The sequence below is a fragment of the Passer montanus genome, unplaced genomic scaffold, assembly GCF_014805655.1.
Source record: "Passer montanus isolate IOZ18808 unplaced genomic scaffold, ASM1480565v1 scaffold5, whole genome shotgun sequence".
Taxonomy (NCBI): Eukaryota; Metazoa; Chordata; class Aves; order Passeriformes; family Passeridae; genus Passer; species Passer montanus.
The window spans coordinates 6,632,632-6,646,166 of NW_024369929.1; the positions used below are offsets into that span (position 1 = coordinate 6,632,632).

At 42.0% G+C, this 13,535-nt stretch overlaps 2 protein-coding genes across 3 annotated transcripts in view; one reads left to right on the forward strand and one right to left on the reverse strand.

Moving 5' to 3' along the window:
* TNFAIP8L3 (TNF alpha induced protein 8 like 3) overlaps positions 1 to 13,535 on the reverse strand; it is a 44,784-nt gene that overhangs the window by 22,514 nt on the left and 8,735 nt on the right. The window lies entirely within an intron of this gene.
* The window catches only part of GLDN (gliomedin), a 92,491-nt gene continuing 84,283 nt past the window's right edge, over positions 5,328 to 13,535 (forward strand). The window contains exon 1 of one of the 2 annotated variants that reach the window (XM_039722745.1): positions 5,328 to 5,357. The gene's annotated coding sequence lies outside the window, so the exon portion shown is untranslated. The remainder of the gene's footprint in view (positions 5,358 to 13,535) is intronic. The other variant, XM_039722746.1, reaches the window with a different exon arrangement.

A 13,535-nucleotide genomic window follows, 5' to 3' on the forward strand; every position in this document is an offset into this window, starting at 1 on the left:
AGGAAATAAAGAACAAATTAATTAAAAAGGAAAATGCTGGACCAAAAAAAAAATCACTAAGCCCTAAAGCATTCCCTTTCCTCCTTGTATTGGATGAAGCTCAGATGTTTACAGGGATGTTATGCACCACTACCCTTGTGTGGTATCACACTGGTACCAGGCCTTGATAGAGAAAAAATTCCACAATTCTCCACTGGTTTATTTCCTGGGTGAAGCACATTATAGAGGTTACATCTTTATGTCTAGGCTGAGTCCTAGACTGTAGACCTGGAGGATATATCCAGACCACAGCAGCCTAAGAACTCTCTCCAAGATGTCTGAGAAAAAGGTAATTATGAAAACCCAGTCAAGTCTTTATAAACCTAAATTTACTGTAAGCACTGTGAACTCAAAAAAGTTACGTAATCTGCAAAATTAAATAGAACACTGAAAACACTGCAGCAGACTATTGAGTGCTTATTCCTTGGGGTGCTTATTCCTTCCCAGAGCTGGCTACAGCCATCGTTGCTGCAGAGCTCACTTTGTTCTGTGCTGAAGAAATATGTCAGCTCCAGAGCACATAGGGCCTGCCTTTATTGCTGGGATTGGAAGTTTGCCACTCAAAGATTTAATCAGAATTTTTATTTTTCTCACCGCTCTGGAGCAGATAACAAACTCATTTGGGTATCAGGCGTATTTATTTAGCTCTGTTACAGGTTCACCTACTCACCCATGATGGTTTACAAGATTGAAGTAAAGGTTTCTCCTCGATTAGTGCTGGAAAATGAAACCAGCTTGTGCAACTTGGAAAAATGATTTAAAATGATGGAAATTATTCTTGTACGAGGAAGACAGAAATAGCCCAACACAAGTGCATTTTGCAGTTGCCAGTTGAAACAGCAGCCTATTTTGTGCTGTGCCTTTTACTGATTCATTTCTAGGGTTGTTCTCTAAAAAGAATCTACAGTTAGTGGGACTGAACTGCTGCTTTCTGTCAAGTGGAAACTGAGTGGCTGTTCCATAGCCTTTTTCCAAAGGCTTCCTTTGAAAGCTGAAACACTGGAGCACAGAGATCTGCCAGAGCCTGCCACTGGGAATGCAGGAACGCAGTCCCTGCCCGGGGTCTGCAGGTCCTGCCAGCTCCTGCCTTTCTGCTGGGACAGCTCAGGTGCTGCAGCAGTGGCTATTGCTGCCCATGCCATGCTCAGGAGTTCCAGCCAGAGGATTTGGGAAGCCAAATCCGTTTGTCACATGTCTGCATCTCCACCAGCTTTTCCAAGAGCATCCCAGGAACAACATGCAGCAGTCCTGCAGGCAGAGCAGGGCTTGACACACACTCTCCTTCCCACAGAGTGGAACTGCCCTGCCATGCAGCCCACTGTCCATCCCTTAAGGGACTGGCACTACAGACCTGTCTACTGTTTTCAATAAAGATTTTTTTGGGTTGGTTGCAGGACCCCAAGTTTTCTGGGCACAGAAGTAGCGCCTATATTGATGCTGCAGCCATCTCTGTGTGGGAGACACTCAAAGGCAGCTCTTGCTGAGAATGATTTCTGCTGACAGAATTCAGGCAGTGAGTGATGTGCCCTGGGCAGGGTTCCTGACCACGTGCAGAATATCCCTGCTTTTCTTTTCCACTGCACAGCCAGAACACCAGGGGCTCCAGGGCAGTGCAGTGCTGAGGAGCAAGGCAGAAGAGAGGTGTTCTGTGAGGCATCAGCCAAAGAGCACTCACAGCACTGAGGATGAGTTTGTCTTACCAAAGCTGAGCTACTCCAACTCATGGTTAGTTTTACTCACAGACTAGTCCTATCAAAAAATGCAAACCCACTCTGCTAGGCCCAGGTAGAGCTGTCAGTCCCTCAAGTAACAACCCTTACAATCAAATGATGCATTACATTTGGGAATTGGTAACAAAACTCCCCATCCCATTGAGTTATATGCCTCACCACATTTTTTACAATTTAAAGAGTAACAAAATACTAAAATACTTATGTGCTTCAAACACAGTGGCTTCAACAGATTTCTGTGGAATGTCCACTGTGCTTCTGAAAACTGTATTCTCACAAGCCAGCAAGCTTCTGTGAATCTCTTACCAGCCATGATCCACCATGGATGGTATTTCCCTGCTAGAAATGAAGATTTTCTTAATACTGTGTTATCTGAGGGCAATAGGATACATAAAGGATCCCTGAAGAGTTCTCCAAATTGCTGAAGCCCCTAGCAATAGACATTCTTTAGGTCCTCATTGAAGTGCATCTTATGGGTATCTTTTTTGTCCATATGAATGTCACAGTCTGAGCTGGGATCAACAGATGAAAGAGTGGGAGAAAGGGAAGTTTTATCCCACTTCCACCCCCAGTTCTGCTCAGTTCACTGATTTCATTGTGTGCTCCTGGCTGCACAGTGTATCCTCCTCTCCTGGGTCAGGCTGATCCACCCCTGCTTTAACCTCCTTCTGCCCCTGTGACAACAGCTGGTTGTTCAGCTCATGTCCAAAATAGCACTGGGCTGCTCCAAAAATTGCCATAGCTTCTCCTCTGGGGCACAGCCAATGTGGGCTCACTCAAACTATTTATTTACAATACATCTTAAAAGCCCTCTGACATCCCAATCAGTAGCAAAATGAAATAAACATTGATTTGTTACAAGATGTATGAATCTTTCTACCATCGGGGAGAGGAAGAAAAATAGAAGCTTTAAAAACAATCAGAGTAACAACTTTTGAATCCTACTGTGGAAATAGCAACACACACAAAAATAGACATATTTTTAACATATAAAGATCTAAAACATATTTTCTATATTTTTGTAATTTGAAGGCTCTCAAAGCATAATGAAAACAAATATCTTTTTGTTTGCAGTGTATATCCTGCTTAATAAACCAGCATACAAAACATTTTGGCTCTTAAAAATAACTACTAAAATGAAGGCTGTCTAACAGAGCATAGATTGAGATGGTTATTAATGCTAACACCTAGATAGTCTGTCAGAGTCTCTGCTCAGTAAGAACTGAGAAGTTCATTGCACTTGTCTTAGAAATGTCTCTCCATAACATCCATATTTGAAAAGAAATGGGAGAAGACACTGAAGCAAAATATTGTTTTCCTCTCCAAGCAGAACAAGAAAATTGCATATTATCTAAAATTGTACAAAAAAAAGCTTTCACAGCAATCAGTTTCTGAGGTATTTAAAATTCTCTTACTTGACTTAGTTAAAAAACTATCTCACTGCTATCTCAAATTTGCTAGAAAGAGAATGACAGATCTGCCCTGAACTTCAAGTGTGAGGCACTTGTTCATTGTTCTTTCCTAATGAAATACCAAATTTTCACTCCTGTTTGGAAATCAAATGACAAGATTGTTTCACTACAACAAAGGCACTAATTAGAAAATTCCCTGGCAAATGACACAGCCAAGACGGATTTCTGTTGAAGACTATGATGTTTACCCTTGTTTGGGTAAATAAGATATACAGAAGGCAAGGATTATCAATTATTTTGTGTATCCTAAACCTTTCCAGTCCCAAATAATTTCCACATAAAATTATACCTTCAAATCTCCTAAAAAAGCCCAGTAGCATCTTTTACTTCCCACCTTCTCCCAAGCTGTAACCTTTTCCTGCTGTATATGTTATCCATGTCAGAAAACAAATTCCTTTTGTTTTAATTTATCCAATCACATCATCTTTGTTTGTACCCATCAGATTTGACACTCAAGCTGAGAATTTTCATTAAGGCCTGCAAAAGGACAGATTTTGGGACACAGCTAATCATGATTCCTTTATCCTTCCCATGTGTTACAAACCACTCCAGGAAATGTAAACTTTCCAAAGCTTTTTAGCATTTGAACATTTTGATTGAGAACGAATCCTCAGCCTGTCAGTTGTGTTGGTTTGTGCTTTTAAACATGAACGGTGTCTCTTTCTGCTCATGGCAGGGATCCCACTTCACACATCAGCTAATTAACCACAATTTAGACTGAAGTACCAATGATTACTCTGCTGTTTCTTAGCAACCATGAAAGACATGGTAAAGGATGTGAGACAGAGACCCAAATAACATCATTTCCAGATTGAGAACTTCCACCTAGACTAACCTACGAGTGGGACAGTAAATTAAGTTTAAATTTCTATTCCCCTACTTCAGTGCTATGTCCCTTTTAGGCTCTTGACTGTGTGCTTTTCCCAGTCCATGATGACAGGTAAGCATTTAACTTCCCCAGAGCTGATGACACCTGCTAGCTACTCCAAAAAAAACACCAACCAAACAAAAAAAAACTTGTAAGGCTTAATTAGAAAAATATTTCCTGCATTATTCCCATGTGATGACTTATGTCTAGCACCAATTCCTCACTTGATGAGAGTTCTACCAAACTAAAGCTGCAAGGTCAGGCCTTGCTTCAGTGTTACACAACAAACAAAAATCTATTTTATTAGTAGCAAATTGGTAGCAGGTAATTATGTTTTTCCTCTTAATCCTAATAAGGTATTTTGAGCATTTAAATTGCCTTACTCTGATCTGAAGATACTTATTTTATGTATTAACCAATTTTATACTGCAGGACAATTCTGTCAATGCTTTTCAAAACTATTGACAGAATGAAAAAAAAGTCTGACCACTGAAAGTCCAATTAAAAATCAAATCCCTTTAATATTTGATGAATCCTTTTATGACTCACCACGTAGTTCTACTCTGTGATTGCTACTTCCATATGATGATGTCAATAGTGCAGACTTAATTTTTATTCTGGAAGAAATGGAAGATTGGTTTCTGTGACCCTATTTATATTCTGCTTTTGAACACAGGAATGACTGAAGTAGAAAACCAAAAAAGCAGACTTTGAAGTACCAAACTAGGACAAAAATGGATGGCTCAAATTCAGCTGAGGCAGGTACCCACATTTTGGGTGGTGTGTCCGAGGCACACGGGAGGTGCAGCCATGGGAGACACACGTGGTGACACTGCCTGGGAAGGCTGCACGGCAGGGATGAGCTCTGTGCCAGCACTGGGGGTCCCCTGGGTCACCTGCAGGACCCCTGCAGGATGCAGGACTTCAGTGCCTGCACCACCCCTGTGCCAGGGCTGCAGCCTGGGATGGCAAACCCTCCTGGCACCCAGGGCAGAACAGGGGTGCAATGGGGACACCTGCCAGCCCCTCTGCAGTGGCACCCTCCTGGGAGAGAGCCCTGGCCCCAGCACGGTGCTGCTGTCCCCCCTGGCCCCAGGTGCTCCCCATCAGCAGAGCCAGGGCTGCACTGACCAGCGGCACCTGGGGAAACGTGGGAGGGCAGGGCAGGGGGGTTATCCCTGCAGGGAAGCCTGGGGAATCCTGCAGGTGGCTGTGGAAGGCTGGAACGTGGGACACAAGACTTGCAAGGTGAGTGTGCAGCTCCTGGTTTTCCTGCTTGGGGCTGTTTGTTGTGAGAAGTTGCTTTGCTGGTATCACGATGTGCTCGGTTGTTGTCTGGGGTTTTGCTGCTGTGAGGTGTGGTGTGCTGTCCTGGAAGGAGCCCTGTCCCGCCTGGGGCCTGCAGGCAAAACCTCTGTGAGAGATGGTGGCTTGGTCACAGTGCCCCAGGTCTGTGTAGGGTAGAGGGTAGTGGTCCTTTTGTTGCTCTGGCAGCAGGCACAGGTGGAACCTGGGGCTGTCTGCATGGTTGCTGCAGTTCTGTTTCATTATCTCATGGAACTGAGAATGGATCCAGCTACTTGTATAAGGTTTTTATTGTTTTTGCTGAAAGAAGCTGAATGTACAAATCTGACATTACAGTTCTTTAGTCATACATTCATAGTGGTGTCTGGCAGGGCATTTGGCAAAGTTCTGCAAGAGCCAAGGAGTCAATTCCCCTGGCACTGTGTGGTGACACCTCCACCAGCCAGTCTGACTATGGGTTTAAAGCACACCTCTTCATTTTCTGACTTTTAAAGTAAAGCTAGTTTGGCAATGATTTTTACTTGTTTAGGTTGTGTGGTTTTCTTTTTTGTTGTGTTTGGTTTTGGCTTTTTAAATTTTTTTTTGTTGGTTGGTTTGTTGTTTTTTTAAAGCAGAAATATTAATTAGTAGTCTGAAACAAAGAGAGGAAACTATTGGATTAATCAGTTTAAGTAAGTACATTCTCCATGCTCAAGAGGAGTTCACAGAAAGGGTATTTTCTTGTAGTGCAAGTTTACATGGTCCTTGGGAATACTGTTTATTATCATTTTAACCGCTTTCTATTGAGGTATTTTATTTCATCTAGAAGAGCAATGAATGTGTATCTCCTTTAATATTCAAATGAATATCATCAAGGCTTGATAAGTTTATTTCTGGCAGCAGCATAGCTGAACATGATGCCAATCACTTTGTTATAGTAGTCCTGTTTGTGCATTGCACTTCAGTACTTTTGCTCTGAGTGCTTTTCTTGTACAGCTCAGAGAGACTTTGCAGCTCTCTCCCTGAGAGGAAAAATGACTTTCCCCCTTGTCTTCCCTCTAGGCAATAAAACTAGAAAACCTTTTTTTTTTTCCTCCCCCTCTTTCAGTCTGTTTACATTTTTCCAGGGGAAAGTTAGAGCACTATGAAATAAGGATTAAGGCTAACTATAACTCATAGGTTCTAACATTCCTTTTTATTTCTGGTTAAAAATCAGATTCCCAAGACAGATGGTCTGTTTAGTCTATCTTAGGTCACTTCAGGAACAGGTCTACTATAGTAAGATTGTTTTTTCCTGCTATATATAGCTGTGTTATAACAAGATTAAAATAAAAACCCCAGATGTTTAATGTATAAAATTACATTGTCCAGTTTGACAGAAAGTGTGTCTGCTCCTCAGCACCTACACTTGGTATTCATTTGTCTCCTGGTCCCACTGCACTGTTGAGCTGTAAATCAATGAATAATCAGTTTGCAGGCTGTGAGTAGATGGTGTATTTTTAAATAAAATCCCCCTTCCTTTATTTCCAGCTGTAACTTATACCCACAAATTGCTTCTAGTAGGCATTAGTCAAGTTGTATCTACAACTACCTATGGGTGACACATTTTGCTATTAATTAAGAGGGGGAAGTTTGCCATGAGGTGTCAATAGTGGCTGTGGGGTATGGAAGTACAAATATTATTGACAGACCACCAGGTACAATCTGCTGATGGTTTGGGCTGGCTCTTTTTCTGCTCTCAAAGCCAGCTGGCACAGGGGGTGGCTGCACCTGGCTCCTGCAGGAACGTTGGCTTCCAGACAGTGAGGCCAGTCCAGGCTACAGGGCAGTGCCTGCTGCAGCAATTAGGGTCAGCAGTACCCCAGGTGAGGCTGGGAGGAATCAATCTGAGATGAGAATGGATTGTGAAAGTGATCTGATAACAAGGGGTGCACCTGATCTCATGGCTCAATGCCATCGATGGTTTTTTGGCTTGCTGTGGATTGGAGGATAAGGATATTCGAGTATGTTTTTTAATTTATTTTTTTCAGCTGTCTTTATGAGCCTCTGCAACTGAACTGCCAGCATTTACACCTTGGAAAGCAATGTTTGTGTTAAAAATCACCTGCAATGTCATTAGGTAACTGATCACTGAATGAGGTGCAGGTGGCAGGGGCTGTTTGGCTGATGTTAGGATGGAGCAACCTACACAGCTATTAAGTGAAGGAATTACACCCTCCAGAACAATTGGAGGCTTTATCTAAAAGACTGTCAGTGTTAAAACGAGATAGAGTTAAGGACTGAGTTTTGGCAAAGGTTATTCTGTGTGCTCACATGGAAAGTGAGTCAGGTTTGGTGTAAAAAATGGTTGTTTACATCACTGAGCTACAGCTCTGAACTGCTGTGTATTGTTTCACTGCCATAGAAACCTGGGGTTGAAGGGGAAAAAACTTATATATCAATCATCTAATCCATTTCTTTTTCTGATAAGGCTAACTGGCTAGAAGAGATAGTTGTCTGAGATGTTCCTTCTCAGTGGTTGTAACCCTGATTTTCCTAAAGTCAGGCTGGATCTCCCTGGCTGCAAGCTTGCTGAGTGCCTCTTGTCCCTCCAGCAGCCACTGATCCCTCTGTGCAATAACAGGGCTCAGCATTCTTCCAGTATGTGTGACTGTGGAAAATGTTGTCTTGCCATGATTTCATTTCTAGGTTAAATAAACTGATCTTGAGAAGTCAGAGAATGAAAATAACACTATCCACTACAGCTGCTGACTAGGAAGTCTTCAACCTGTGTTTCTACAGGCAAGGTGACTCTCAGAGCTCTGTTAATGAAAAGCTGTTTTTTGGCTGGAGCTGCCTTTGGAGTTTGTGGTATTTCATCTGGCTTTGTAGAATTTGGGGGTTGGAGCCAGGTGACCAGACCTTGTGACCTTTGAGCAGGACTTGGTGTTTCTTGCACTCAGGCACTGCCTGAGATGAAGCAGCGTAGGGCAGATGGTTTTAAAGCACAAATTCACACCCTAGGAAGCCAGCTTCCTGCAGGGAAGGCTTAACAGACAGGACTGGAAAATGTCCATATTCCTTGGCCTGCACACAAGGGAGCTTGGCAGCAAGCACCTCTTGAGATGATTTTGTGGGTGGGTTATATATGTGAAGTCCACACAAACTCCTTTGTGCAAGTACTGAACCTTGGGCTGCAGAGAAGGGAGTGGCTCTGTGTGAGGTGGGAACACTTTTCCCTGTGGCTTCCAGCAGGTTTCTCATGGATGATGGAGTGTTACACCATGGTGTGTGTACAGAGGCCATTCCTGTGTCCAACACTTGATCTTTTTCTTGTGCTTGATCCCACCTTGCAAAGACTTGGATCAAAGAATATACCAGCAGTCATCAGCAGGTTAATGCTGCCAAACCCTTTCTGGTAAATTCTCTCTGGGTGAATGGCTTTCCTCATTTCAGAAAGAATATATTAAAGGGAAAAGCAAAGTAACACAGGATAACTTCAAATTGAGAGGTCTGTTTTGATTCCAAACATATTTTCACTGCCAGAAAGCAAAACAGTTGGAATCAGAAACAAATGGAAAAATGGAGGAGAAAAATGTGTGCTCCCTTTAGCTCAACTGATAAAAATATGAATTTTCTACTTTTGCTTGTAACATTCCTTTGTCTTATGATATGCAGTAGCACTGTTTATTGAAAAAAATAATTTCAGTCATCTGATTAATGTGACAAAAAGTCAAGTCTGGTTAAGATAAAGTAGTGTACAAACTGCAGTCTTTTTTATGAAAAACTTCTGAAAGTCCCTATTGAATGCATATGTATCTTTCACATTTAGGATGATGTGTGAACTGCAGAAGTGCAGATTTTTTTCTCTGGTAGGGAAGGAAGCCCTTTGATAATGTACCTATAAAAGTACCATGGGGGACCATGCTCTGCATTAATATTAGTATTCACATGCTTTTCATAAAACATCTCAGGGTTCTCACTGCAAAAGTGTAATGACAGACATTCCTCATCTAAAAATAGTGAAGGTAAAAATAGAGAAAGAAGACCAGGAATGGGAGGAGAAATAGACACAACTGAAAAACTTGCTTAAGGCTGTCATTAGGATCCTGCTGACAGCCCAGTACTTTATCCACCAGATTTTGAAAAGTTATCATATGGGAGGTTGCACAGAGAAATTAGCCCAGTATCTTTGCAGTGTCCTTAAATTTCCAGTTTCATTTGCTTTGAAATTCAGGAAGGTGTTATTTAACAGAAACCTAAAGCTGCAAGGTGTATTTTGGAAGATATACAGATTACAGATGCCTTTTACAATGTACTAAATTGGTTTAATGTGAATACAGTGTTACTGGTGCACAAACCTAACTGGGATGTCACGCAAAGAAAGGATTCCCACCACTGTAGTTTTATTTGTTTTATTGTTTTTGTTTATGTGTTTGGGGGTTTTTTATTAAGGAAAAACTTATTTGGATATTTTCTTTCCATCTTTTTCCAAATGAGCATGTGAAAACATGGCAAAGCTTCTTAAATGCTGCCATTCTCTGTTGCTCTGCATGTCTGTCTCTGAGTACTCTGTTAGAACAGCTCTGAATTACATAAACCCCAAATCAGCAACCCATCTGTTGAAATCTGACACATCCATGCACATCCTGCACTTCCTAAACCCTTTCAGTGCAGCCATCTAACATTTCTTCTGTGATGTCTGCTCTACCTAAATAACTGCTACTGCAGAATCAGTCCCTGGCTTTCAATGGCTCAGGCAGCACTGTCCCAGGATTAATTATTTTGCTATAGACAAGCTTCTGGTTCCCCTCTGTCATCATGAAAGCTGTGTGTCTGTGAGCCCAAGTGGAAGTGACTTTAAATACCAATTTTGTGTGTTTGTGTTCTTATTAACTCTTTTGTGGTGTGTCTGCTAAAAAGACAAAAGAGAAGGAAAAAAATCAAGTGAGAGCATCTGGACCAGCTCCTTCCACAATCCAGGTCTGGCACCCTGAAGGGCTGAGCAGGAGCTGCAGAAGGTGTGCATGCAGGGTTTCTCCCTCAGCAGCAGCACTGTGACTCCCATGGGATGCAGTTTCCTGGCTATGGTGCTGCTGCCTAGGGCAGAGACTCCTCTGTCCCCACTGGCTCTGCAGTTCTGGTGGCACAATCATGCCCTGTAGCATTCTTTCTTCCCCAGAGCTGTTGTTCCATATTATACATCTCAAGAGTTGTGGAGGCTACATCCTCTCTGGCCTATTCAGATTGTGACATTTATTAAAAATATTTAAAACTCAGTGTTACCTACAGATGTGTGTGCAGCTCCCATTGGTGGTAACAGGGAATGATGATTAGTAGAGTGAAAAACGTGAACCAGCAGGATAAATGACTTCCACTCTGCACAACACTGTTCTCTTTACTAGGTGTTTCTGATGTTCTCTATGTTCCTGTGCAGGAAATTGCTTTTTTATTGTTTGTCTTTCTGCCTCCCTGGGGATGGTGTTAACAAACCTCCTGAAGGCTGTGACTTGAAAGTCTTCAGAGTTCCTTCTATATATAGCATTTCCTTACTTAGGGAAAATCTTTGTTGTCCACTTTACATATGTATAAAAAAGCTTAGTTATATTCAGTCACATGCTGTTTGTACAAAAAATGTTTTCAACTCAAAAGATGCTAGACCAAGGCAAGTTTCAAACCAAATGAATTCAAGTAAATAGCTGTAAAACTTCTTCAGCAACAAAATTACTGTGAGCTTTATGATCTCATGTGTATTTTTATCACTTTATCATAGTAAAGAAACCACATTGCTTTAAAAGCAAGCTAAGTACGTATTTAAAGATTTGTTTTCAATCTCTTTAATGGCATATGAGCAGAGTTTGTATTTTAGTCAACGATGAAGTGACTAAGCATAGGCCTTAACTGTCCCTAAAATAATGCCCATTAAGAAGTGTAACTGCTGCCTTAATGCCTGCAAAAGAGAGGAAAGAAGGGAAGTATTCCAGAATTGGTTGTTTAACATAAGGACGTGCATGCTATCTGAATTCCATCAGATGAGGCTACGAGGAAAAAGGAATTATAAATATAGAAAAGCTTCTTCAGTGACAAGTATATAATTATTTTTTAAACAACCTCTTGCAGTCTGCATGGGTTATTTGGTATGTCTAGTCATGCTTTATTTCGGTGCTCAGCCAGAGGTATTTCACGTGCCCACTTCTGCTTGTCATTGACTGCAGTTACTTCAAGGAAATTAAATTCTGTTCTACCAAAATATGGAAAACACTGAATAATCTCTCCCCCACCATCACCCTAAATTCTCTTCCTACCTGTCACTTGTCTCTTATTTAATACTACTGGGCTGTTGCTAAGGCAGCGCTTCCCTCGCCAGGCTCTGGAAGGTAAATACACAGAGCTCCAAAAGCAGGAACAACTGTGACCCGCCCTGCAGACACGGATGGGCAAAGGCACACACAGCCCTGGGCAATCAGACAGAGATTCTGGCTGCAGAATGGTGTGGTGGGAGATGTCCTGCTGCCCTGTGCCAGGCCAAGGGAGAAGGGCAGAGCTGTGCCCTCCCTGTCTGCTGGGCAGGTCTGTGTCCCCTCTCTGTCACTCACGGAGTGCTGCTGACCAAGGACATGTGAGGTGGCTGGGACAGAGCCAGCAATCCAGAGAGAGATGCTGTGGTGGAAAATGGGGACCCTGTTTCTGGGAATCTTGTTTCTCTTCACTGTCATTGTTTTTGGAAAAATCCCTCTGCCAGGATTTTTCTCCTGGGAACCTGAGAAGCCTCAGAGAAAAAGGAAAACAATATTCTCTCATTTGTTTCCCCTGTGTTTTGCTACTTTGGAATGTAGTTTGGACATTGTTTACCAACAGGTGATTGTTTCATTCACTTTGGAATGTGGTTTGGAGATTACCAACAGGTGATTGTTTCATTGGGTTCTGCTGCGAATTGTTTTTACTTATCGGCCAATTACGGCCAAGCTGTGTTGGACTCTGGAGAGAGTCACAAGTTTTTCATTGGTATCTTTTAGTCTCCTGTCTGTATCCTTTCTGTATTCTTTAGTATAGTTTAGTATAGTATTCTTTAACACAATATAGATCATAAAATAATAAATTAGCCTTCTAAGAACATGGAGTCAGACTCATAATTTCCTTCCTTCATCTGGAAACCTCACAAATATGAGACTTCCCCAGTGATGGAAGATGAAACCTGAGTGTCAGGGTGGCTGCTGATCCTCCAAAGGGCAGAATGGGCCCAATTTTAGTTCGATTCAGCTCAGGCCAGGCAGTAGCAGAGTGGAAGGGTGGATGTGGGCACTGTTCTGGTGAGTCTGTACCTACTTGGCAATTCCCGAGCTTCAGCCCTTTCCCTGAAGCCTCCCTCTGTGCATTTCTGTGCTCTCATCCTTGTCTTATTGGCAGAAGAAAATCAAAATAGACAGTTTTGTCCCAAGTGAAGACAAGTTTACAGAAGCGTATTTTGCCTTCACTGCCTTTTCACAGCTGTTTAAAGCTTCTGATTGCTTTCTAGAGGCAATTTCTATGAATTCTCTTCTAATATTTTTTTAATGAAAGCATATTGTCACTTTTTAATAAATACATATTTGTAACCTCATGTGAGGGAGATCTGCATGCTGTGATTCAACACAACTCTGCAAAATGGCAAGGCTCTGGTTTCCTCTATTCCTTGTAGTTAAGCTCTATCACTAGAAAACAGTGTCCTCCTCTGACCTCGTTTGGTCAGTGACAGTCACAGACTGCTGTGTCTGCTGACAGATGCAATTCTGCCCTGGACCTGCTATTCAAGCCCAATGACTTGAAGTTATAGGGGTGAGGATATACTGTTTCTTCAAGGAGCTGTTTGTTCAGGAATGCATTCTGGAAGTAGCTGGGAAGCCCTTGTTATCTGTAAAGATGCTATCTCACTTTCTGGCAAATATTGCATCTACCTGTTTCTGTATTTCAAAATCAAATTAACTTTCCTGATCCCACTTGGAAGCCCAGTGTCTGTATTTTCTCTTTGCCAGAAGAGGCATGTTGGCTCCTGTTTCTAGCACCTTTAATTGCAATGCCAAGTCAATATCTTACTGCCATCAATTTCCCCTCTCTTGAAATATAACCTCACAGCATCTACTCCCTTTTTTTAGCAGTAGAAATCATAAACCCAAGAGCATTTGA